The sequence below is a fragment of the Lithobates pipiens genome, unplaced genomic scaffold (assembly GCF_037356315.1).
Source record: "Lithobates pipiens isolate NorthernLeopardFrog02 unplaced genomic scaffold, aLitPip1_a1.2 Scaffold_10, whole genome shotgun sequence".
Lineage (NCBI taxonomy): Eukaryota > Metazoa > Chordata > Amphibia > Anura > Ranidae > Lithobates > Lithobates pipiens.
The window spans coordinates 101,931,381-101,953,950 of NW_027507686.1; the positions used below are offsets into that span (position 1 = coordinate 101,931,381).

Sequence of the window (22,570 nt, forward strand, 5' to 3'; positions counted from 1 at the left end):
CTATCCGATGGGGGACCATATGTGATAAGACACCGGCATGGGGAACTGAAGCTATGGGTCAAGCTAGAGCAGGAGATGGCGCGGGTTCCACTGGCTGGTCTGCCTTGGGCGGGGAGGCCATTGGAGCCCTGTGTGACTACTCACCCGTTAATTGGCCCCTCGCTCGCCGAGATGGATAGTTTTTTTCACCTTTCCCACCTGACTAACCTCCCTTCTCCTATGACCCCAATTATTGGACATCCTAGATTCCCTCTGGGCCTGTCTGACCAGGCCTTTATCAGGCAAGCCCCGAAAGGGCTTCTGAGAGAAGCCCTATTTCTTGCACCCACGGGCTTGATTCCCATGGGGACCATACTGCTAGAGCAAGTACCTGTTGCATTGGATATATATATATATTTATGGTCCAGAGCCCTCAGACCGATACGGATAAGGATGACAAACAAGGTTAACATAAACTCGCTTACTTGAAATGGACCTGAAAGTGTGCCCTGGTCTAACGTACGGTATGCCAAAATAGGGGGGCATACCTTAAAATGAAATGAATATGAAATGGGTGAAATGAGTACTCACTTGAGGAGTATGCTTAGAGAAATGCCCTGATAAAGGGGATGGGTGGGCGGGTATCGCGCACCAGAACCGACGAGGAAGACGGGCGGACGGCTGGTTATATATTCCCCCGGGCTCCTCCCATAATTTCAGGCCACCATACTGGCCTTTCTATATATATTGGACCTATATGTTCCAGGGTGGCCTGCATAAAGTGCCAGGCCACCCTGTCAAAGGCCTTCTCCACGTCCGTTGACAACATAAGCAAGGGCCTTCCCTGTACATGCGCCGCATGGATTAAATTGAGGACTCGGGCCGTATTGTCTCAAGCTTCCGACTTATTTTTATTTTTTTTGCTTGTTTCCCAAGGTGACCATCTTGGCGTTTGTCAAGAGGGTTGAAAGTGCCTGAAGAGATTGCCTACAGGCACAACACCCTGAAAGCACCCGATCACGTTTGATGTTGGAAGCTAAGAAGAGTCAGGCCTTGTTAGTACCTGGAGGGGAGACCTCCTGGGAATACCAGGTGTCGTAGACTTCTTTTTATGTTGTTGGCGTTGACCTGTTTTTTTTCCGCTTGTTTCCCAAAGTGACTATATTAGTGTTTGTCAAGAGGGTTGAGAGTGCCTGAAGAGATTGCCTATGGCCACATCACTCTGAAAGCACCCAATCTAGTCTGATCTTAGAGGCTAAGAAGAGTCGGGCCTGGTTAGTACCTGGATGGGAGACCACCTGGGAATACCAGTTATTGTAGGCTTATTTTTATGTTGTTGGCGTTGATTCGTTTTTTTTTTTTCGCTTGTTTCCCAAGGTGACCATCTTGGCATTTGTCAAGAGGGATGAGAGTGCCCAAAGAGATCGCTTACAGCAGCATCACCCTGAAAGAGCCCTATCTCTTCTCTGAGGCTAAGAAGGGTTGGGCCTAGTTAGTACCTGGATGGGAGATGGCGTTGGAATACCAGGTGCCGTATTCTTCTTTTTATGTTGTTGACATTGACCTGTTTTTTTTCGCTTGTATCTCAAGGTGACTATCTTGGCATTTGTCAAGAGGGTTGAGAATGCCCAAAGAGATTGCCTATGGGCACATTACCCTGAAAGCGCCTGATCTCCTCTGATCTCAGAAGCTAAACAGGGTTGGGCCTTGCTAGTACCTGGATTGGAGACCACCTGGGAATACTAGGTGCTGTAGGCTTCTTTTTATGTTGTTGGCCTTGACCTGTTTTTTTTTTCACTTGTTTCCCAAGGTGACCATCTTGGCGTTTGTCAAGAGGGTTGAGAGTGCCCGAAGAGATCACCTACGGCCCCATCACCCTGAAAGCGCCCAATCTCGTCTGATCTCGGATGCTAAACAGTGTCGGGCCTGGTTAGTACCTGGATGGGAGACCGCCTGGGAATACCAGGTGCCATAGGCTTTCTTTTTTTTTTATTTAGTAGTATGCGACATGCAATGCAAAGGCAACTTCACAGAATGTGTGATACAAATAGTTACAAACAAACGATCATATTGCATGGATATCAGAGCCAATGGTAAGAAGTCAGAGGAGAATAGCACGTGTACAGCTTTGCGGTCATATCAAGATGAGATTAAAGCTCCATCTCGTTGGGATCCTCTACCACTTAAAATATTATTGATACTAGCCCTGCTACCTTCGAAGAGTTTAGATATCCATAGATAGAGGAAGAGTATTGTGTAGTAGTCAAATGGGGTCGGAACATACCATTTTCTTTTCCCTTTTTTGAGTTAAGAAGGGAAATAGTAGAACTGAAAGGAGGGAGAAGGGGAAAGAGAAGATTGGGGAAGGAAATGGCAGAAAAGGAAAAGAAGGGGTAAGGGGGTGTCGTGGGTAGAGTGGATAGGATGGGGTCCCCTCCCAGGGAGCAAGAGACGCCCTCGGCTCACCAGCTCATCAGCTGTCCAACGTTTGGAACAGCGATCTCCAACGATCACCATGAGCTTACTATGTCTCGCGGAGGTATTCTTCCGAAAAGCGAAACTGGGTCCAGTAGAACCATCTGTTCCCATGCTCCTCCGTTTTATCCCTCATTGTGGCAGTCAGGTCTTCCATTCGTTCAATATCATTTACCCTTGTGAACCACTGGGTCACCATTGGAGCAGATTGCTCTTTCCACTGACTTGGGATGCAGGCCCTAGCTGCCTTGAGGAGATGTTTAAGTAAGGACTTATGATAACGCTTTCTCGACATAGGAGTTAGATTGAGAAGAACTGCTGCGGGATCATTGGCTAAGGAAATGTCTGTGAACTTGTGGATGAGTCTCAGGACAGGCTGCCCGAATGTTTGTAATTTAGGGCATTCCCAGAAAATGTGGAGAATGGTGCCAGCCTGTTGCCCACAGCGACAGCAGCGGTCAGATTGACCGGGGAATATTTTGGCCAACACCACCGGTGTACGATACCAGCGTGTGATCAGCTTATATGAGATCTCCTGATATTTACTGCAGAGTGACGACTTATGGGCAAAAAAGAGTATTCTGTCCTTCTGTGGTTTGGAGAATGTCGTTTGTAAGTCCCTTTTCCATTTAGCTAGGAAGGGTGGATCCGTGGAGGATTGTGCATCTGTCAGGATTAGGTAGGACCTAGAGAGGGAACCATGAATTGGGCCATCATCCAGGCAAAGTTCCTCGAAGGGGTGGAATTGTCTAGAGAAGAACGAATGGTTAGGTAGTGATCCGAGGAAATGGATTAGCTGTCTAGCTCTCCAGCTATCCAATGCAACAGGTACTTAACTCTAGCAGTATGGTTCCCATGGGAATCAAGCCCGTGGGTCCAAGAAATAGGGCTGCTCTCAGAAGCCCTTTCGGGGCTTGCCTGGTAAAGGCCTGGTCAGACAGGCCCGGAGGGAATCTAGGATGTCCAATAATTGGGGTCATAGGAGAAGGGAAGTTAGTCAGGTGGGAAAGGTGAAAAAAACGATCCATCTCGGCGAGCGAGGGGCCAATTAACGGGTGAGTAGTCACACAGGGCTCCAATGGCCTCCCCGCCCAAGGCAGACCAGCCAGTGGAACCCGCGCCATCTCCTGCTCTAGCTTGACCCATAGCTTCAGTTCCCCATGCCGGTGTCTTATCACATATGGTCCCCCATCGGATAGTGTCCGCTGTGTACTGCGCATGCGCAGTACACAGCAACACAGATTCCGAAAATTGCGAGCATGAACGGCGCCTGCGCACTGAGTACAGGTTCTATCCCCACTATCCAAGTGGACATAGAGTAAGAATATAAAAGAGCCGAGCGCAGTGAGGCCAAGCCCGAAGCGTGGCGAGCTAAGCTCGCCTGCGAGGGACCCTCTAATATTCACAACCCTATGTCCGCTTGGATGGTGGGGCTACCACCTCCACTCACCGCGCAGGAGCCGTTCAGCTTCGGAGTACACAGCGGACACTATATCATGGCTGGACAGTATATGGCAGAACACCGGCACCAGTCAACCACCGGTGTCATGTGCGTCGCTGTGTAATATAGAGCAGGGTCCGGGAAGCCAATACCTCCCCGCAATTTCGGTCGCAATAGCATTGCCCTACCAATACGCATATGTTTTCCGCGCCAGAGGAACTTGATAAAGATTGAGCGAACCGCATGAAAGAAAGTCTGGGGTATTTTGATAGGTAAGGCTTGTAGTAGATACAGAAGTCGTGGCAACGCGTTCATCTTCAACACATTACAGCGTCCGAACCATGACAGAGCTAGTGGGTCCCATCTTTTAAGGTCCGCTGTAAGCCCATAGGCTTCCTTTTATGTTGTTGGCTTTGTCTGTTTTTTTTGCTTGTTTCTCAAGGCGACCATCTTGGCGTTTGTCAAGAGGGTTAGGCGTGTCTTGAAGAGAACGCTTACGGCCACATCAACCTGAAAGCACCCAATCTCGTCTGATTTCAGAGGCTAAGCAGCGTCAGGCCTGGTTAGTACCTGGATGGGAGACTGCCTGGGAAGACCAGGTGCCATAGAAGGATCTGGTCTGGTTAGTGTCTTGATTGGGAGATCGCCTGGGAATACTGGATGCCGTAGGCTTCTTTTTATGTTGTTGGCTTTGACCTGTTTTTTTTAGCTTGTTTCCCAAGGTGACCATCTTGGCCTTTGTCAAGAGGCTTCAGAGTGCCCAAAGAGAGTGCCTACAGCCAAATCACCCTGAAAGAGCCTAATCTCATCTGATCTCGGAGGCTAAGCAGCGATGGGCCTGGTTAGTACCTGGATGGGAGAAAGCTTGGGAATACCAGGTGCCGTAGGCTTCTCATTATGTTGTCGCGTTGACCTGTTTTTTTTCCCTTGTTTCCCAAGGTGACCATCTTGGCATGTGTCAAGAGGGTTGAGAGTGCACAAAGAAATTGCCTACGGGCACAACACCCTGAAAGCGCCCAATCTCGTTTGGTCTCAGAAGCTAAGCAGGGTTGGGCCTGGTTTGTACCTGGATGGGAGACCGCCTGGGTTTTCCAGATGCCGCAGGCTTCTTTTTATGTTGTTGGTGTTGACCTGTTTTTTTCGCTTGTTTCCCAAAGGGATCATCTTGGCATTTGTCAAGAGGGTTGAGAGTGCCTAAAGAGATCGCTTACAGCCACATCACCCTGAAAGCACCCTATCTCTTCTGATCTCAGAGGCTAAGAAGGGTTGGGCCTAGTTAGTACTTGAATGGGAGACGGCCTTGGAATACCAGGTGCCGTATTCTTCTTTTTATGTTGTTGGCGTTGACCTGTTTTTTTTCGCTTGTTTCCCAGGGTGACTATCTTGGCATTTTTCAAGAGGGATGAGAGTGCCCAAAGAGATTGCCTATGGGCACATCCCCCAGAAAGCGCCCAATCTCCGCTGATCTCAGAGGCTAGAAAGGGTCACGCCTTGTTAATACCTGGATGGGAGACCGCCTGGAAATACTAGGTGCGGTAGGCTTCTTTTTATGTTGTTGGTGTTGACTTGTTTTTTTTGTTTGTTTCCTAAGGTGACCATCTTGGCATTTGTCAAGAGGGTTGAGCGTGCCTGAAAAAATCTACTATGGCTGCATCACCCTGAAAGAGCCAAATCTCATTTGATCTCAGAGGCTAAGCAGGGTTGGGACCTGGTTAGTACCGAGATGGGAGACCGCCTGGGATTTCTCGATGCCATAGGCTTTTTTTTTAAGTTGTTGGCATTGACTTATTTTTTTTTTTTTGTTTTATTCTTTTATTAAGTATAAGTAGAACAACATAAATATAACAGTCAACCATACAGCATGACCCAGGGTCACAATTACATGGTAACAAAAAATAGGCAGCCAAATAACTCTGGGTTCTCAGAGGGGAGTCCTAGAGTTTCATGCAGAAAAGAGAGAAACCCCACCTCCGACATGTAGTACAGTATAACTAATGTAGCTCCGTTCGGACAAATGTAATCATGGAGAACAACTGGTACCACAGCGAGCCAGCTTATCATGACCTATGTGAACCAGAGTAAAATATGAGCCGGTCGTGTCCAGAACCCTGGGGTTCTTCTGGGTCCCAAAGGCTAGTAAGGAGACAAGGCATAGTGAAAAGGGAGGATGGGGGAAGAAGAGAGTGCAAAGACGGAGAGAGAAGAGGGGGGGGGATGGCGGCGGGGAAAAAAAGAAAAATAAAGACAAAAAGGGAAGGGGGGGAATGCTACCCAGGGCAGACTTGGCCTACGTAGGTAAGCGTTAGATGTTCAGTCGTTTTCTGGGACAGGGGCGCTGCTCACCTCCCAAATGTAGTCTCAAGTACCAGTAAAATACCTCCAGGGCCTCCATGTAACACTAAATGCCTCTTCAGTGTTGTGAAGGGTGGCGGTCAATTCTTCCATCCGGAGAATATGATTGACTTTGGAATACCACAGCACCTTGGATGGGGGCTGAGGCTGCCTCCACAGTGTGGGAATGCAGGCCCGGGCGGCGTTCAGGAGTTGCATCGTGAGGGTTTTTTTGTATTTTCGAACAGGCTGTTCGGTCAAGTGTAGAAGGCACGCTGCTGGGTTGTCTGCGATATCTACATTTCTGAGAGTTTTTATCGTCCCGGTCACCTCCACCCAAAAGTTCCTCAAGGCCGGGCATGCCCAGAAAATGTGTCCCATGGTCCCCGTATCTGAATTGCACCTCCAACAAACATCCGGAATCGATCTATTCATTTTATTCAGAAGGTATGGGACTCTATACCAGCGTGAGACTATCTTGTATCCTGATTCTTGATATTGGTTTGCGATGGAAGCTTTATGTACTAATGTCAGGATCTTCCCTATCTGTTGTGGGGTAAATGTGATGCCAAATGCAATCTCCCATTTGTGGATAAATGGTGGGGTCGACTCCTCCTCCTGACTACTTAATAGGTTGTACAGGAGGGAGAGGGTGTGTTGCACAGGTTCCTTTTTGTGACAGATGGATTCATAGGGCGTCAGGTCTCTAGGAGTGTAGGGGGCCCTTTGTATGGCCAGAAGAAAGTGACGAAGTTGATAAGCATTAAACAAGTCAAGCGGAGGGTCCGAAAGCTCGGCGACAGTTTGCGTGGTCGGGAGCCCTCCCGAGGACCACACCTCTCCCAGACGCTGTTTCCCCACCACTGTCAACTGTCGCAGTTTCTTGTTGGTAAATCCCGGTGGGAAGTCTGGATTACCTATAACCGGAGTCATTGGTGACGGCAGGGGAGCAATGTGTGTGCAGCGGAACAACCTCCGCACAACAGCCAACGTAGCTCCCACTGCGGGGTGATCTCTGAGGTCTTTTGGTAAGGAGGACAGGAGCCACGGGGAGGTCAATAGGGGAATGGATCCATCCTCAATCTCCATCTCCACCCACTGCTTGTGTGGGCCATTACAATTCCAATCAACGACTCTCGCTAGCAGAGTCGCTCTGTTGTATTGTCTCAGATCTGGGAGACCCAGACCCCCCTTGTCCTTTGGTCTGGCAAGCAATTGCAAACGGGCTCTGGGCGGTTTGCGAGCCCAAATAAAGTCCCGGAGCAGCACCTGCAGATGTCTGAAAAAGATTGGGGGTAACCGGATCGGTAATGTCTGGAACAAGTATAAGATCTGCGGGAGGGCCGTCATTTTGAATGCATTACAGCGCCCGAACCAGGTCAGTGTTAAATCATGCCAGTTTCCCAAATCAGATTTCAGTCTATTCAGGAGAGGGAGAAAATTAAGCGGGTACAATTGCACCAAATCCGCTGCGATGTCAACGCCCAGGTAACGTATAGATTTTGCAGCTCAGTAGAATGGAAAAGCGGAGCATAGCCTCTTGGCCTCACCATCCGGGACCGATATATTCAATACAGCCGATGGTGCAATTGATTTTATAGTTTGATAGGCTGCCGTATCGCCGGAGAGCCGCGAGTATATTGGGAAGCGAAATGTGTGGATTGGAGACGAAAAAAATTAGATCGTCAGTGTACGCCGCAATTTTGTGGTGTGCCGAGGGTTTGGATATGCCAGTAATATTCGGGTCATTCCGAACGTGACACATAAGTGGTTCCAGTGTCAGAATAAAAATTAGGGGAGACAGAGGGCACCCCTGCCTCGTCCCATTAGTGATGGGGAAAGAGTCCGAGCACTCTGAAAGCACCCAATCTCGTCTGATCTTGGAGGCTAAGAAGAGTCAGGCCTGGTTAGTACCTGGATGGGAGACCACCTGGGAATACCAGTTATTGTAGGCTTCTTTTTATGTTGTTGGCCTTGATTCGTTTTGTTTTTTTTTCGCTTGTTTCCCAAGGTGACCATCTTGGCATTTGTCAAGAGGGTTGAGAGTGCCCAAAGAGTTCGCTTACAGCAGCATCACCCTGAAAGAGCCCTATCTCTTCTCATCTCTGAGGCTAAGAAGGGTTGGGCCTAGTTAGTCCCTGGATGGGAGATGGCTTTGGAATACCAGGTGCCGTAGTCTTCTTTTTATGTTGTTGACATTGACCTGTTTTTTTTTCGCTTGTTTCCCAAGGTGACTATCTTGGCATTTGTCAAGAGGGTTGAGAGTGCCCAAAGAGATTGCCTATGGGCACATAAGCCTGAAAGCGCCCGATCTCCTCTGATCTCAGAGGCTAAACAGGGTCGGGCCTTGCTAGTACCTGGATTGGAGACCACCTGGGAATACTAGGTGCTGAAGGCTTTTTTTTATGTTGTTGGCGTTGACTTGTTTTTTTTTTTTGTTTGTTTACCAAGGTGACCATCTTGGTGTTTGTCAAGAGGGTTGAGAGTGCTTGAAGAGCTCGCCTATGGCCACATAACCCTGAAAGCACCAGATCTCGTCTGATCTCAGAGACTAAACAGGGTCGGGCCTTGTTAATACCTGGATGGGAGACCACCTGGGAATACTAGGTGCTGTAGACTTCTTCTCATGTTGTTGGCGTTGACTTGATTTTTTTGTTTGTTTCCCAAGGTGACCATATTGGCGTTAGTCAAGGTTGAGAGTGCCTGAAGAAATCTCCTACGGCCACACCACCCTAAAAGAGCCCAATCTCATCTGATCTCAGAGGCTAAGCAGGGTTGGGACCAGTTTAGTACCTGGATGGGAGACCGCCTGGGATTTCCAGATGCCGTAGGCTTCTTTTTATGTTGTGGCCGTTAACCTATTTTTTTCCGCTTGTTTCCAAGGTGACCATCTTGGTGTTTGTCAAGAGAGTTGAGAGTGCCTGAAGATATCAGCTACGGCCACATCACCCTGAATCTGTTCCATCTCGTCTGATCTTGGAGGCTAAGCAGGGTCGGGCCTGGTTAATGCCTGGATGGGAAACCGCCTGGGAATACCAGGTGTCGTAGGCTTCTTTTTTTTTTCAAATATAATTTTTTCTCCAAATAGGGGAAGACGGTCCCCCGAGTACATCATGCAACAGAGAAATACAGAGCAAAAAGCAGCTGAACAATACTTGATACAGGTATATTCGCAACTGTGAGTCTGCCTTCCATCAATCACAATGATTCGAGGCACGGATAAAGTACTGTACCAAGATCCAGGGTCACACAAACCCCCAGGTCCCTCCAGCATAATCCATCCAGAGGGGGTGTGGGGCCGTCATTCCCAATTTTCCACTCTTTCCAAAAGAGAGAGGGGGTGGAGGGGGTGAGAGATAGGGGAGGAAGGCAGAAAAGAGAAGGGTTGAAAGATCAGAAAAGGAGAAGAGGGGACGAGACACGATGGCAGCCACTGTCCAAGGGGCCAGTCAAGGAAAGCTCAGAGCACTAAGGCGATAGCAGGCGACATCCTTCCAGCGAGAATATAAAGGTATTCCAGATGTCTCAGATTTGTTTAAAAAATTCTTGTATACCTTGTGATGTGAGGATCAAGTCCTCCATTTTTTTTAATGTCCTCTATTTTCCTTAGCCAGTGAGTAATGAAAGGGGGGGAACATTTTTTCCAATAGAGAGGGATGCAGGATTTCGCTGCATTTATCACATGCCGTAAAATAGATTTTTTTGTACTTCTTAATGGGAATCTGTGAATGGTGCAAGAGAAAGAATGCAGCCTCTTCCTGGATGGAGAAGTCTGTGAATTTTTGTGTTATGCATCGGATCTCTGTCCAGAAGTCCACCAAGCTGAGGCAGGAACAAAAAATGTGCAGCAACGTGCCCTCTTCTTCTCCACACCTCCAGCATATGTTCGAGGAAAAGGAGAAACATTTCTGCAGCTTTGATGGTGTCAAATACCACCTGGTGAGAAGTTTAAAATTCGTCTCCTGTATCTTCGTGCACAGCAACATTTTGAGAGCCAAAGTGATAATGCGTTGTCTCTGTGCTGGGGAAAATTAGCAATTAAGGTCCTTTTCCCAGTTGGACAGACAGGTTAAGTGTGGGTAATCTGTATTAAATAAATTCACCAAGCGCGGGCCGAGAATAGGGAGGAAGGTCTTAAAGTATTGTGCGGTATATCCGTCAGGGCCCGGACCCTTACCCACCTTCGGAGGTCCCACGGCCGTCTGGACTTCTTCCAGTGTGATCGGGTCCTCCAAGTACTCCCGTGATTCCGATGAGAGGGTTGGTAGAACAGAACCGGTTACATATCTGTCTACATTGTCCTGTCCAGACCCTGAATCGGGCAGGTTGTAGAGATCAGAGAAACATTTTTCAAAGACGTCGACTATTTGGGTTGGGGTAGAGGCCCTCTGGCCATTCTCATCTATCAACTGTGGTATGTAAGAGCCAGATTTCAACTCCTTTACCGACCTGGCTAAGATTTTTCTGCATTTGTCCTCTGACTCCTACGTCAGTTTACGACAAAACTGGAGTGCCGCTTTCGCTTTATAATGGAGTAGGACAGCAATATGGGTATGGAGTGTCCCCAATTCAATCTCTAAGGTCCATAAGGGGGTATGTTTATGTTTCGCTTCCACAGAGGCAAGTTCACGAAACAGATTAGCAAGCTGTTCCTTCCGTGTTCGTTTGATGCGCGCCCCGTGCCTGATAAGTACCCTGCGGAGTACTGACTTGTGAGCCTCCCAAATTATCCCCGGGTCACAGTCCTGCTTTAGTTTTCTTGGAAATAAAGGTCCAATTCCCTGGTCACATCTGCTAAAACTTCCGGTATTTGGAGGAGGCTCTCATTAAGGTGCCAGAATAGAGACCTAGGTGAGGGGTAGGGAGCGAGGAGCAAGAGGCAGAAGTGTCAACCGATGGCGAAAGGGGACATTAAAGTCCCCAAATAATATCAATTGGCCCTCCCGAAAGTCACATAATCTGTGCAGGGTAGTTCTGAGGAACGTGTCTTGGTGATCATTGGGAGCGTACACAGTGGCAAATGTAAAAAGGCGCTCTCCAATGTGGCCCCTAAGAAAAAGATATTGGCCCCCAGGGTCCACTAGAGAATCCTGGAGAACCCAGGGGAGCCTGCTAGAGATCAGAATGGAGAGGAGGGGTTAGTAGAATGGTAGACCTTAGGGAAGGATCTCGACCATAGAAAGGGGAGGCTAGTATTTTTAAAATGTGTTTCTTGTATAAAGGCCACATCAGTACAGGATGTGTTCAGTTCTCACAGGAGGATCCACCGTTTTTCAGGGGAGTTCAGTCCCTTAACGTTTAGAGAGGCGACCTTGACTGAGTCTGCCATCGCTCCTCGGGGAGGGGGAGGGGGACGTCAGAGAAAAGCAAAGAAAGTTGAACCAAGGTAGGTTTTGGGTAGGTAATGCATGGCGGGAACTAAGGGGGAGAAAGGAAGGGCAAATGGAAGGAAAGGTAAAGGGAAAAAGAGGCCGGGCACCTCAACCCCAGGGGGAGAGGGAAATTAAGGGTTGTCCGCACTCAACAGTACAGGAAGGGTATACTAAAACAGCACAATTATGCTATAGCGCTTACCAGATGTACACTGGGTTTAAAGCGCTGTCCTACTTGGGATATTGGGTAGACAGGTCAGAGAGGGAGCCCCCGAATCCTAGTCCCCCCAGTCCCGGCAGTGGTAAATGTCACGTCTGATACCGGTATGCAAATAAAAGACAATCAGTAACATCAAAGAAACAAAAAACAATAGTATAACCAAAACAGAGGTAGAGCATATAACTGTCAGCACTGAGGGGTCTCCTCGGCTCGCCCTAAACATAGGCATGCATGAGGGAGCCCATCACAACAGAAAAGGCATCACAGAATGGGATCCACCACCCCCCGTCCCATACCCCTAAAGTACATGCAGTCCCCGAACAAATGCATTTCTCCCTTTGGCAGATTGTCCTCTCCTTACCCCCCTCTCCCCCGTCCACGCCTCGGGGGGAAAGGGGCAGGGAAGGGGGGAAAGGGGGAGTGGAAGGGGGGAAAGGGGGAGTGGAAGGGGGGAAAGGGGGAGTGGAAGGGGGAAAGGGGGAGGGAAAGGAGGGAAGGGAAGGGTGGGAAGGGGGGGAAGGGAGGGGGGAAACAGGGGAGAGGGGACAAACATGCAGAAATGTCAAGTCCTTTAGCGCACTCCCACCAGCAAACACCCGGATCCCATAAATTTCAACTCCTCCCCTCCATGGTCACCACATCAAGATGAAAGAGGAGCAGCCCTGGTCGGTGCATGGAAAATCCGGCAGGCAAGGGGCTGGGGCCACCATCCCTCCATCCAATGGGAGACTTCACCCGAGCAGCAGTCCTGGGGCCCGCCAATTAGTGTCTCTCCTGCATCGCCATCGGGGGCTGTGTAGAGCATCCAGAGAGAGGCTGGGACCGCCCAAACAGTAAGGGGTAAATCCTCCAGGGGGGTCCAGAGTCACCCTGGAGGGAAGCAGTGTCTCGTACCAATAGGCTCAATAAATAAGTCATCCAGGGTCCCCGAAAGCTGCAGAAGGCAATGTCGGCAAAGAGTAGGTGAGAGCCAGAGGGGGGGACAAGGGGCGCATCCAGGGGGAGGGGGACACATATGCAGGAATGTCAAGCCCTTCCAGTACAGCGCATTAGGTATCACTCAGACCCCCCAAAGTGCAAATCCCCCATCTAAGGTCAAGACTCCAGAAGGGAAGATGAGCCGCCCTGGTCTGTACATGAAAGAACCTGCTGCCAAGGGGTTGGGGCCATCATCCCTTCCTCCAATGGGAGATGCCACCGGAATGAAAGCCCTGTGTCCTGTCAAGTGGTGCCCCTCTGACAATGTCGTTGTGGTATATGTGGAGCATCCAGGGAGAGGCAGGGACCACCCAAACAGTGAGGGGTAAAGCCTCCAAGGGGGACCGGTGTCAGACAGGAGGATAGCGGTGTCTTGTACAAGTTGGTTAATTAGACAAGTCATCCAGTGTGTTTCTGTGAGCAGCGGAAAGAAAGGTCGGTAAGGATTATGAATGGGTGGGGGCCAGGGAGTGCATAAAACTGCCACCAGATGACCGGGGCAGAGAGGGCAAGGGGATGAAACTCAGATCTGGTAGGTGGGGGCGGGGGTGAGGAGTGTCCCTCATATTACTCACATTGGCCATACCTTGAAGCTGAGCGCTCTGCATACCCAGGATGTTCTTCTGTATAATCTAGCCTATCTGTATACATTAGCCTGTCTTTTGTACACATTAGTCGGTCCTCTGTATACACTAGTCTGTCTGTATACACTAGTGTATACAGATAAGCTAGATTATACAGAAGAACGTCCTGGGTATGCAGAGATGGAGGCTAGAGTATACAGAGAGAGAGGCTAGAGTATGCATACTTGCTAGTGTATACAGACGGACTAGTGTATACAGAAGACCGGCTAGTTTATATAGGGAGGCTAATGTGTGCAAAAGACAGGCTAGTGTATAAAATAGGCTAGATTATAGTGAAGAACATCTTGGGTATGCAGAGAGAGAGGCTGGGTTACACAGAGAGGCTGGTGTATGCAGACTTGCTAGTGTATACAGACGGACTAGTGTATAGAGAGGCTTGGGTATACAGAGAGCTAATGTATAAAGAGCAGCTAGTGTATACAAAAGACATCCAAGGGTATACAGAGAGACTCGTGTATGCAGAAGACCGGCTAGTTTATACAGAGAGGCTAAAGTGTACAAAACACAGGCTAGATTATTCAGAAGAACGTCCTGGGTATGCAGAGGTGGAGGCTAGGGTATACCGAGAGAGAGACTGTGTTACACAGAGAGGAAGGAGTATGCAGACTTGCTAGTGTATACAGATGGACTAGTGTCTACTGTATTAGACCGGCTAGTTTATACAGAGAGGCTAATGTGTACAAAAGACAGGCTAGTGTAAACAGATAGGCTAGATTATCCATAGGAAGGTCCTGGTTATGCAAGAGATGGAGGCTAGGGTATGCAGAGAGAGAGGCTTGGTTACACAGACTTGCTAATGTATACAGACGGACTAGTGTATACAGAGGACCGGCTAGTTTATACAGAGAGGTTAATGTGTACAAAAGACAGGCTAGTTTATACAGATAGGCTAGATTATACAGAAGAACGTCCTGGGTATGCAGAGATGGAGGCTAGGGTATACAGAGAGAGAGAGCGAGGCTGGGTTACACAGAGAGGCAGGAGTATGCAGACTTGCTAGTGTATACAGATGGACTAGTGTATACAGTAGACCGGCTAGTTTACACAGAGAGGCTAATCTGTACAAAAGACAGGCTAGTGTATACAGATAGGCTAGATTATACAGAAGAAGGTCCTGGTTTATGCAAGAGATGGAGGCTAGGGTATGCAGAGAGAGGCTTGGTTACACAGACTTGCTAGTGTATACAGACGAAATAGTGTATACAGAGGACCGGCTAGTTTATACAGAGAGGCAAATGTGTACAAAAGACAGGCTAGTGTATACAGATAGGCTAGATTATACAGATAGGCTAGATTATACAGAAGAACGTCCTGGGTATGCAGAGATGGAGGCTAGGGTATACAGAGAGAGAGGCTAGAGTATGCATACAGGCTAGTGTATACAGATAGGCTAGATTATACAGAAGAAGGTCCTGGTTTATGCAAGAGATGGAGGCTAGGGTATGCAGAGAGAGAGGCTTGGTTACACAGAAGTGCTAGTGTATACAGACGGACTAGTGTATACAGAAGACCAGTTAGTTTATACAGAGAGGCAAATGTGTACAAAAGACAGGCTAGTGTATACAGATAGGCTAGATTATACAGATAGGCTAGATTATACAGAAGAACGTCCTGGGTATGCAGAGATGGAGGCTAAGGTATACAGAGAGAGAGGCTAGAATACGCATACTTGCTAGTGTATACAGATGGACTAGTGTATACACATTAGCCTCTCTGTATAAACTAGCCGGTCCTCTGTATACAGAGGACCGGCTAGTTTATACAGAGAGGCTAATGTGTACAAAAGACAGGCTAGTGTATACAAATAGGCTAGATTATAGAGAAGAACGTCCTGGGTATGCAGAGATGGAGGCTGGGTTACACAGAGAGGCTAGTGTATGCAAGCTTGCTAGTGTATAAAGACGGACTAGTGTATACAGTAGACCAGCTAGTTTATACAGGGAGGCTAATGTCTACAGAAGACCGGCTAGTGTATACACATAGGCTAGATTATAGAGAAGAACGTCCTGGGTATGCAGAGATGGAGGCTAAGGTATACAGAGAGAGAAGTTTTAGTTACAAAGAGAGGCTAGTGTATGCAGACTTGCTAGTGTATACCGGTGGACTAGTGTATACAGAGAGGCTTGGGTTTACAGAGAGCTAATGTATAAAGAGATGCTAGTGTATACAAAAGACAACCAAGGGAAGACCGGCTACAGAGAAGCTAATTTATACAAAAGACAGGCTAGTGTATACAGATAGGCTAGATTATACAGAGGAAGGTCCTGGGTATGCAGAGATGGAGGCTAGGGAATCCAGAGAGAGACTGTGTTACACAGAGAGGCTAGAGTATGCAGAAGACCGGCTATTTTTTTTTTACAGATAGGCTTGTGTATACAGAAGACAGTCTGGGGAATTCAGTGAGGCTAGTGTATGCAGAGAGGCTGGGACACCGAGACTATTGTAAAAAGAAGGCAGGCTAGTGTATATAGATTACGGGCACCTGTATACAGAAGACAGAGAGGCTAGTCTATATTGAGTGGCGTGTAAAGAAAACAGGACTTTATTTTTTGCTAATGCAACTACTTCTGAAACATGTAAAATGCTTTTTTCATATTTTGGTGCTGTTAAAAAGTGGTGTGTGGTCAGTGGTGATATCAATGTGACAGTTAATGTGGAGAACTACAACTATTCAAAATAGAGCAAAAGAGTGCTAAAGTTTATTTTGTTAAGTCATTGACTGATAGACGTTAAGTAATTGGCCGTTATTGGTTTGGCAGTACATGGTTTATTTTGATGTAAGATAGTTTTATTCTCTACTTATAGCCGATTTTTAGACGACTTTATTATTAGCATTATTCGCATTATTCATATATATTATGCAGAGTGTAAGTATTGCAGTGAGACGATATTGCTTTTAAAAGATTTGTATTATTATATATAGCATTGTTAGCAGACCAATAGGACAATTTACATGGCTTAATATTGCAGAGCGTAATTTATCAGGAAAGAGATCCAAAGCGTTAGTTGCAGTAGCTTCATAACACTGAGAAATCGTTGCATTACTCTAAATTTAAAAGTTGTTCCGGTAGCACTGAAAAGACGATATTAGATGAGTGATCTACACATTCGTTTACTATTTCACTATACCGGCTAAATGTTAATATGTTAATATGTGCTGCGTGTAAGGTAGAAATTAGATGGTTTAGTGTGAGCTGGTTTACCAGGATTTAGAGATAGTAATCTGTTTATACTAGTAATAAATATAGCAAAATAACTATAACGGGTTTAAGTGGAAATACACGAAATAACAGCAACAACGTGTGTAGGTTTTTATCAATCAAGTTAATTACGTGTCAGCAATAGCAGAGATTAAGTATTGCAGTCGAAATGAGATCGGAAGCGTTAGTTGCAGTAGCTCCAAAATGATTGAGAAATAATTTCATTACTCTAAATGTAAAAGTTATCCCGGTAGCGCTGAGTGGACTGATATTAGATGAGTGATCGTTCTAGTACAAATTCAGTTTCCTATAGCAGAGAGATATCAGCTAAATGTGAGACGAGCAATTAAACTGTTCACGGTAGCATTGCATTACTCTTAATATGTGCAGCGTGTAAAGAAGCAATAAGATGGTTTTGTATTATCCTAAAATTAGCAGTATACGTAATAAAGGTGAGTAGGTAACCTGGATTTAGAGATAGCAAACTCTATAATCTAATTTAGCAAAATTAGAAAGGATAATATTGAGACAGTATATACAGGTCGAGTTTAAGTGGAAATACACAAAATATCTAGCTTACCTTTACATTGTTCAATAGAGTGTTACAAAGTAATACCAATGCAAAATGTCGGAATAGCAATTAGATGAGATGATTGCTGTAATCATGAAATATCAGCAACGCCTAGGTTTCTATCGGATGAGAAAGTATAATAACTGGCAAAGTATGACATGGCAAAGAGACAAATTGCATTAGAGATGTGAGATGGACATGAAATGTCAATCCCCATTGGTTACTTACATGTAAACGCGGCTACATACAGCAAAGTGTGAGCTAAGCAGCTAAAGGGTATTTAAGAGTAAATTGACGTAGCTTGAAAATTCCAACGTGTAAATCGTTCCATTAATTATGTTACGCACGAAGACGGCTTACACTGACTGTTTTCCGTTTCCACTGGTCATCGGCATAATGTATCAGTAACCATGAACATTAATAGTGATACACAGCTTACATTAGGATGTATGCATGATGTGAATGTAAAATGAATGTAAAATAGTTGCATTATGTGTTATTAATGTAATCAAACTGTATTGCTATGCTTTGCTACTGCAACCACTTCTCAATAAAGTAAACCGTCCCACTGATTTTCTCACATTTTGCCGCTGTTAAAAAATGTGTTGCAAGTGTTATGTGTTACAAATGGTTATCAATGTGACAATTAATGTGGAGAAGAAGTAATACACAAAATAGAGTCAGAAAGAGAATCCTATTGCATAGAGGTAGCGAGAGATGGTTGCATTAATGTGCAGTGTGTAAAAGGTTATAAAAAGATGGTTTTGTGTGACTTTTGCTTTAACGTAAAATTAGCTGTAGACATTATAACTTGTTACAATGATTTAGAGATTGTAATCTCTATAAAATAATAATAATAAGTATAGCAAAACAAATTAGGAAAATATGTACTGGCCATAGGGACTATAGGGAGTTTCCCGGTGGGCCGATGGCTCAGTGGGCCGGTTTCAGTGACAGCCAGTGGCATCGCTGGGGGGACTTTTGGGGCTATAGCCCCGAATCTGGGGCCCATAGCCCCAAGTCAGTGCAGGAGTCCCCAACCACAAGGTCCCGGCCTACTACCTGCCCTATTTCTGGTGACCCTGATATTAGGAGGGGCTCTCTGTGGACCCGGATGTAAGGGGGTGGCTCTGTGGGGACCCAGATGTAAGGGGTTGGCTCTGTAGGGGACCCTAAGGTAAGGCAGATGATCTCTGGGGACTCTGATGTAAGAAGGGCTCTCTGGGGACCCTGGTGTAAGGGAAAGGCTATATGGGGACCCTGATGTAAGGGGAGGCTCTCTGGGGACCCTGGTGTAAGTGGAGTGCTTTCTGGGAGCCCAGATGTAAGGAGGGGCTCTCTGGGAACCCAGATGTAAGGAGGGGCTCTCTGGGGACCCAGATGTAAGGGGGGGCTCTCTAGGGGCTTTTTTGCGCAACTGCGTACAGTTTCTATACTGTTTTTTGCGTGTTTGCAAAATTAAAATGGGCCGGTCTGGATGAAGTCCAGGGCCAAATTTTTGTCCCAGTCCAGCCCTGGGCAGTATATATAGGTCGAGATAAAGTGAATACACAAAAGGGATCAAGGGATAGTTGCAAAGTAAAGGGATAAATGCAAAGGTACTCTATTTAACAGTAAATTGACGTAGCTTGCAAATTCCAACGTGTAAATCGTTCCACTAATTTTGTTACGCACGAAGACGGCTTACACTGACTGTTTTCCGTTTCCACTGGAAAGAGAATCCTATTGCATAGAGGTAGCGAGAGATGGTTGCATATGGCAGAAAGACGGCTTACACTGCTTTTCTCACATTTTGCTGCGGTAAAAAGAAATGTTTTGTCACTGTGTTTTAACTTTGACAGATAAGGTGGAGAAAAAGAAGTAAAACAGATAATAGAGTCAAACAGTGGAAACATTTATTTGTCATGACAGCTGATACTGGTTGAGCAATAAAACTGTTTTATTAAGATGTAAGACTAGTTTTATTCTCTACATATAGGCTTTTCAAAGAGTTGTATAATATAGGCGACCAATAGGACATTTAAATGGCTTAATATGGTAGCGAGGAAGTATCGCTGTTCAAAGGTAGGAGATTGAAAGCTTAGCTTGAAAATGGCCGAGAAATAGTTGCGTTAGTCTAAATTTAAAGGATATGCCGGTACCAATGAGAAAGCTTATATTAGACTAGTTGATCTTTGCATTACACAATCCTATTATTATTATTATTATTATTAAGATCATAGTGCAGAGAGATACTCAGTTAATGTCAGAGATACTCGGTCAATGTCAGAAAAGCAATACAACTGTTTACATCGTTAGAGAGCGATAGTTACATTACTCTTAGTATGTGCAGCATGTCTGGTAGCAAATGGATGGTTTTGTGAACATTTTGCATTAAGGTACAATTAGCGGTAGAACTCATGGAAGTGAATAGATTTAAGCGTATTTTGAGATAGTACTCTCCATTTCTAATAAGAAATAAAGAAAAATAAGTCAGGATTGTGTGTGAGGACTGTCACATACTCACAGTCCCGGTACAAATATGCAAAATAGAGCAAAAGAGTACATGGTTTATTTTGATGTATGATAGTTTTATTGCATGCTTGATGTGGATGATTAAAATCGTGCAGTGATCTATATTTAGCATAAGAATGAAAAGGCATAACATGGCAATGAGACAAACTCCATTAGAGATGTGAGCTAGATGAAATGATGAAATGTCTCTGTATAGCCCAGATTGTCTGTTATCACTTAGCCTACCCTCTAAATTAGCCTTAGCCTCTCTATATACACCAGCATGTTTACACTAGCCTATGTTCTGAATACACTAGCCCGTCTTCTGTCTTTTGTATGCCCTAGCCTGTCTTCTGTATACATTAGTCTCTCTGTATAAACTAGCATCTCTGTATACCCCAAACTGTCTTCTGTAAAAACGTGTCTCTCTTTATAGCCTGTCTAGCCTTTCTTCTGTACACACTAGCTTCTCTGTATACACTAACCTGGCTTCTATATACAATAGCTTCACTCTATGCACTAGCCTCTCTGTATAATCTAGACTCTCTATATACCCTAGATAGTGTTCTGCATCTCCGTAGTGGTAGCCTCTCCGTAGAAGCCAGCCTTTATTCTGTATTCACTAGCCTTTCTTCTGTATGCTGTAGTCTTCTATATATACTAGCTTCTCTGTACACCCTTGCATCTCTGTAATACACTAAACCCTCTGTATACCACAGCCTGTCTTCTGTACCCACTAGAATCTCTGTATACACTACCCAGTCTTCTGTATACACTGTCAGCTTGGATGTATACCCAAGCCTGTCTTCTGTATACACTAGTCTCTCTATATGCACTGTCCTATCTGTAAACACTAGCTAGAATACACCAGCCGGTCTTCTGTACCCACTAGAATCTCTGTATACACTACCCAGTCTTCTGTATACACTGTCAGCTTGGATGTATACCCAAGCCTGTCTTCTGTATACACTAGTCTCTCTATATGCACTGTCCTATCTCTATACACTAACCTCTCTATATACACTAACATCTTTGTATATACTAGCCTCTCTTTAAATTAGCCTCTCTGTGTACCCCAGCCTCATTGTTTACTCTAGCATCTCTGTATACTCAAGCCTATCTGCATACACGAGTCTGTATTCTGTATTCACTAGCCTGTATTCACTAGCCTTATATATACTAGCTTCTCGCTTCTCTGTACACCCTTGCATCTCTGTACACTAGACTCTCTGAATACACTAAACCCTCAGTATACCACAGCCTGTCTTCTGTATACATTAGACTGTAAAAACTAGCTAGAATACACCAGCCTGTCTTCTTTACCCACTAGAATCTCTGTATACACTACCCAGTCTTCTGTATACACTGTCAGCTTTGATGTATACCCAAGCCTGTCTTCTGTATACACTAGTTTCTCTATATGCACTGTCCTTTCTGTATACTCTCGACCCTCTCTATACATTAACCTCTCTATATACACTAACATCTTTGTATATACTAGCCTCTCTTTAAATTAGCCTCTCTGTGTACCCCAGCCTCACTGTTTACTCTAGCATCTCTGTATACTCAAGCCTATCTACATACACAAGTCTTCTGTATTGTGTATTAACTAGCCTTTCTTCTGTATGCTGTAGTCTTCTATATATACCAGCTTCTCTGTACACCCTTGCATCTCTGTAAACACTGTGTAAACTAGCCAGTCTTATGTATACACTCGCCGACTGTATACACTAGACTCTCTGAATACACTAAACTCTCTGTATACCACAGCCTGTCTTCTGTATACACTAGACTGTAAAAACTAGCTAGAATACACCAGCCTGTCTTCTGTACCCACTAGACTCTCTGTATACACTACCCAGTCTTCTGTATAGAATGTCAGCTTTCATGTATACCCTTTCTGTATACACTAGCTTCTCTATATGCACTGTCCTTTCTGTATACACTCGACTCTCTCTATACACTAACCTCTCTATATACACTAACATCTTTGTATTTGTCTTTAAACTAGCCTCTCTGTGTACCCCAGCCTCACTGTTTACTCTAGCATCTCTGTATACTCAAGCCTATCTACATACACGAAACCTGTATTCTGTATTCACTAGCCTTTCTTCTGTATGCTGTAGTCTTCTATATATACCAGCTTCTCTGTACACCCTAGCACTGTAACAGTGCTAGGTTCCTGTATTACAGAAACAGAACACCAGCAATAAGGTGTATACTGTGCAGGAGGCACACAACACCGACTCTAACTTCTGCACTGCAGATGCATGTATTGCAGAAATTGAACACCAGTAATAAAGGGTAGCTTCAGGTGTGTACTGTGCAGGAGGCACATAACACCCACTGTAACAGTGCTAGGTTCCCAAGCAGTAAAGACACTGTCCCTGCCTATCGTCCTCTTTCCCTGACCACCGCAACACACTATACAAGGCCGCCGTGCTGGCGGCCTTATATAGTGTGGGGTGTGTACTAAACCCCCCTGAGCTATAATTGGCCACAGGAATCCTGCCTGTGGTGAATTGTGGCTCTCCTCACACAGGATGTCACATCTGTTCTTATTATATAGAACCTATTATGCTCCTCGTAAACTTTTTCAGTTTGGCCGAACGGCCGGACGCAAGTTGCCCCCGGTGCGGGAACATGGGGGGAGACATGATGCACATGTTTTGGAGATGCCCGAAGTTGATCCGCTACTGGACAGAGGTGACAGGAACCATTGATCGGGTGGTTGGAACCTCCACCATGATGGAGGCGAAGTATTGTCTCCTGGGATTAGTTGAAGGAGTTGGAAACCCGGGAAGTAGCCAGATGGCAGTTCTGAGATGCCTATTTCAGGCAAGGAAACTGATTGCCCAACCCTGCT

The 22,570-nt window shown here is 45.8% G+C and overlaps 6 pseudogenes; all 6 read left to right on the forward strand.

Moving 5' to 3' along the window:
• The first annotated feature begins 1,183 nt into the window (after window positions 1–1,183).
• On the forward strand, window positions 1,184–1,302 carry LOC143943312 (5S ribosomal RNA; annotated as a pseudogene).
• A 316-nt stretch (window positions 1,303–1,618) lies between these two features.
• LOC143954111 (5S ribosomal RNA) lies at window positions 1,619–1,737 on the forward strand (annotated as a pseudogene).
• A 101-nt stretch (window positions 1,738–1,838) lies between these two features.
• LOC143954276 (5S ribosomal RNA) lies at window positions 1,839–1,957 on the forward strand (annotated as a pseudogene).
• Window positions 1,958–4,666: 2,709 nt separating this feature from the next.
• LOC143951748 (5S ribosomal RNA) lies at window positions 4,667–4,785 on the forward strand (annotated as a pseudogene).
• Window positions 4,786–8,726: 3,941 nt separating this feature from the next.
• Window positions 8,727–8,845, forward strand: LOC143944622 (5S ribosomal RNA; annotated as a pseudogene).
• A 95-nt stretch (window positions 8,846–8,940) lies between these two features.
• LOC143950477 (5S ribosomal RNA) lies at window positions 8,941–9,060 on the forward strand (annotated as a pseudogene).
• The last annotated feature ends 13,510 nt before the right edge of the window (window positions 9,061–22,570 follow it).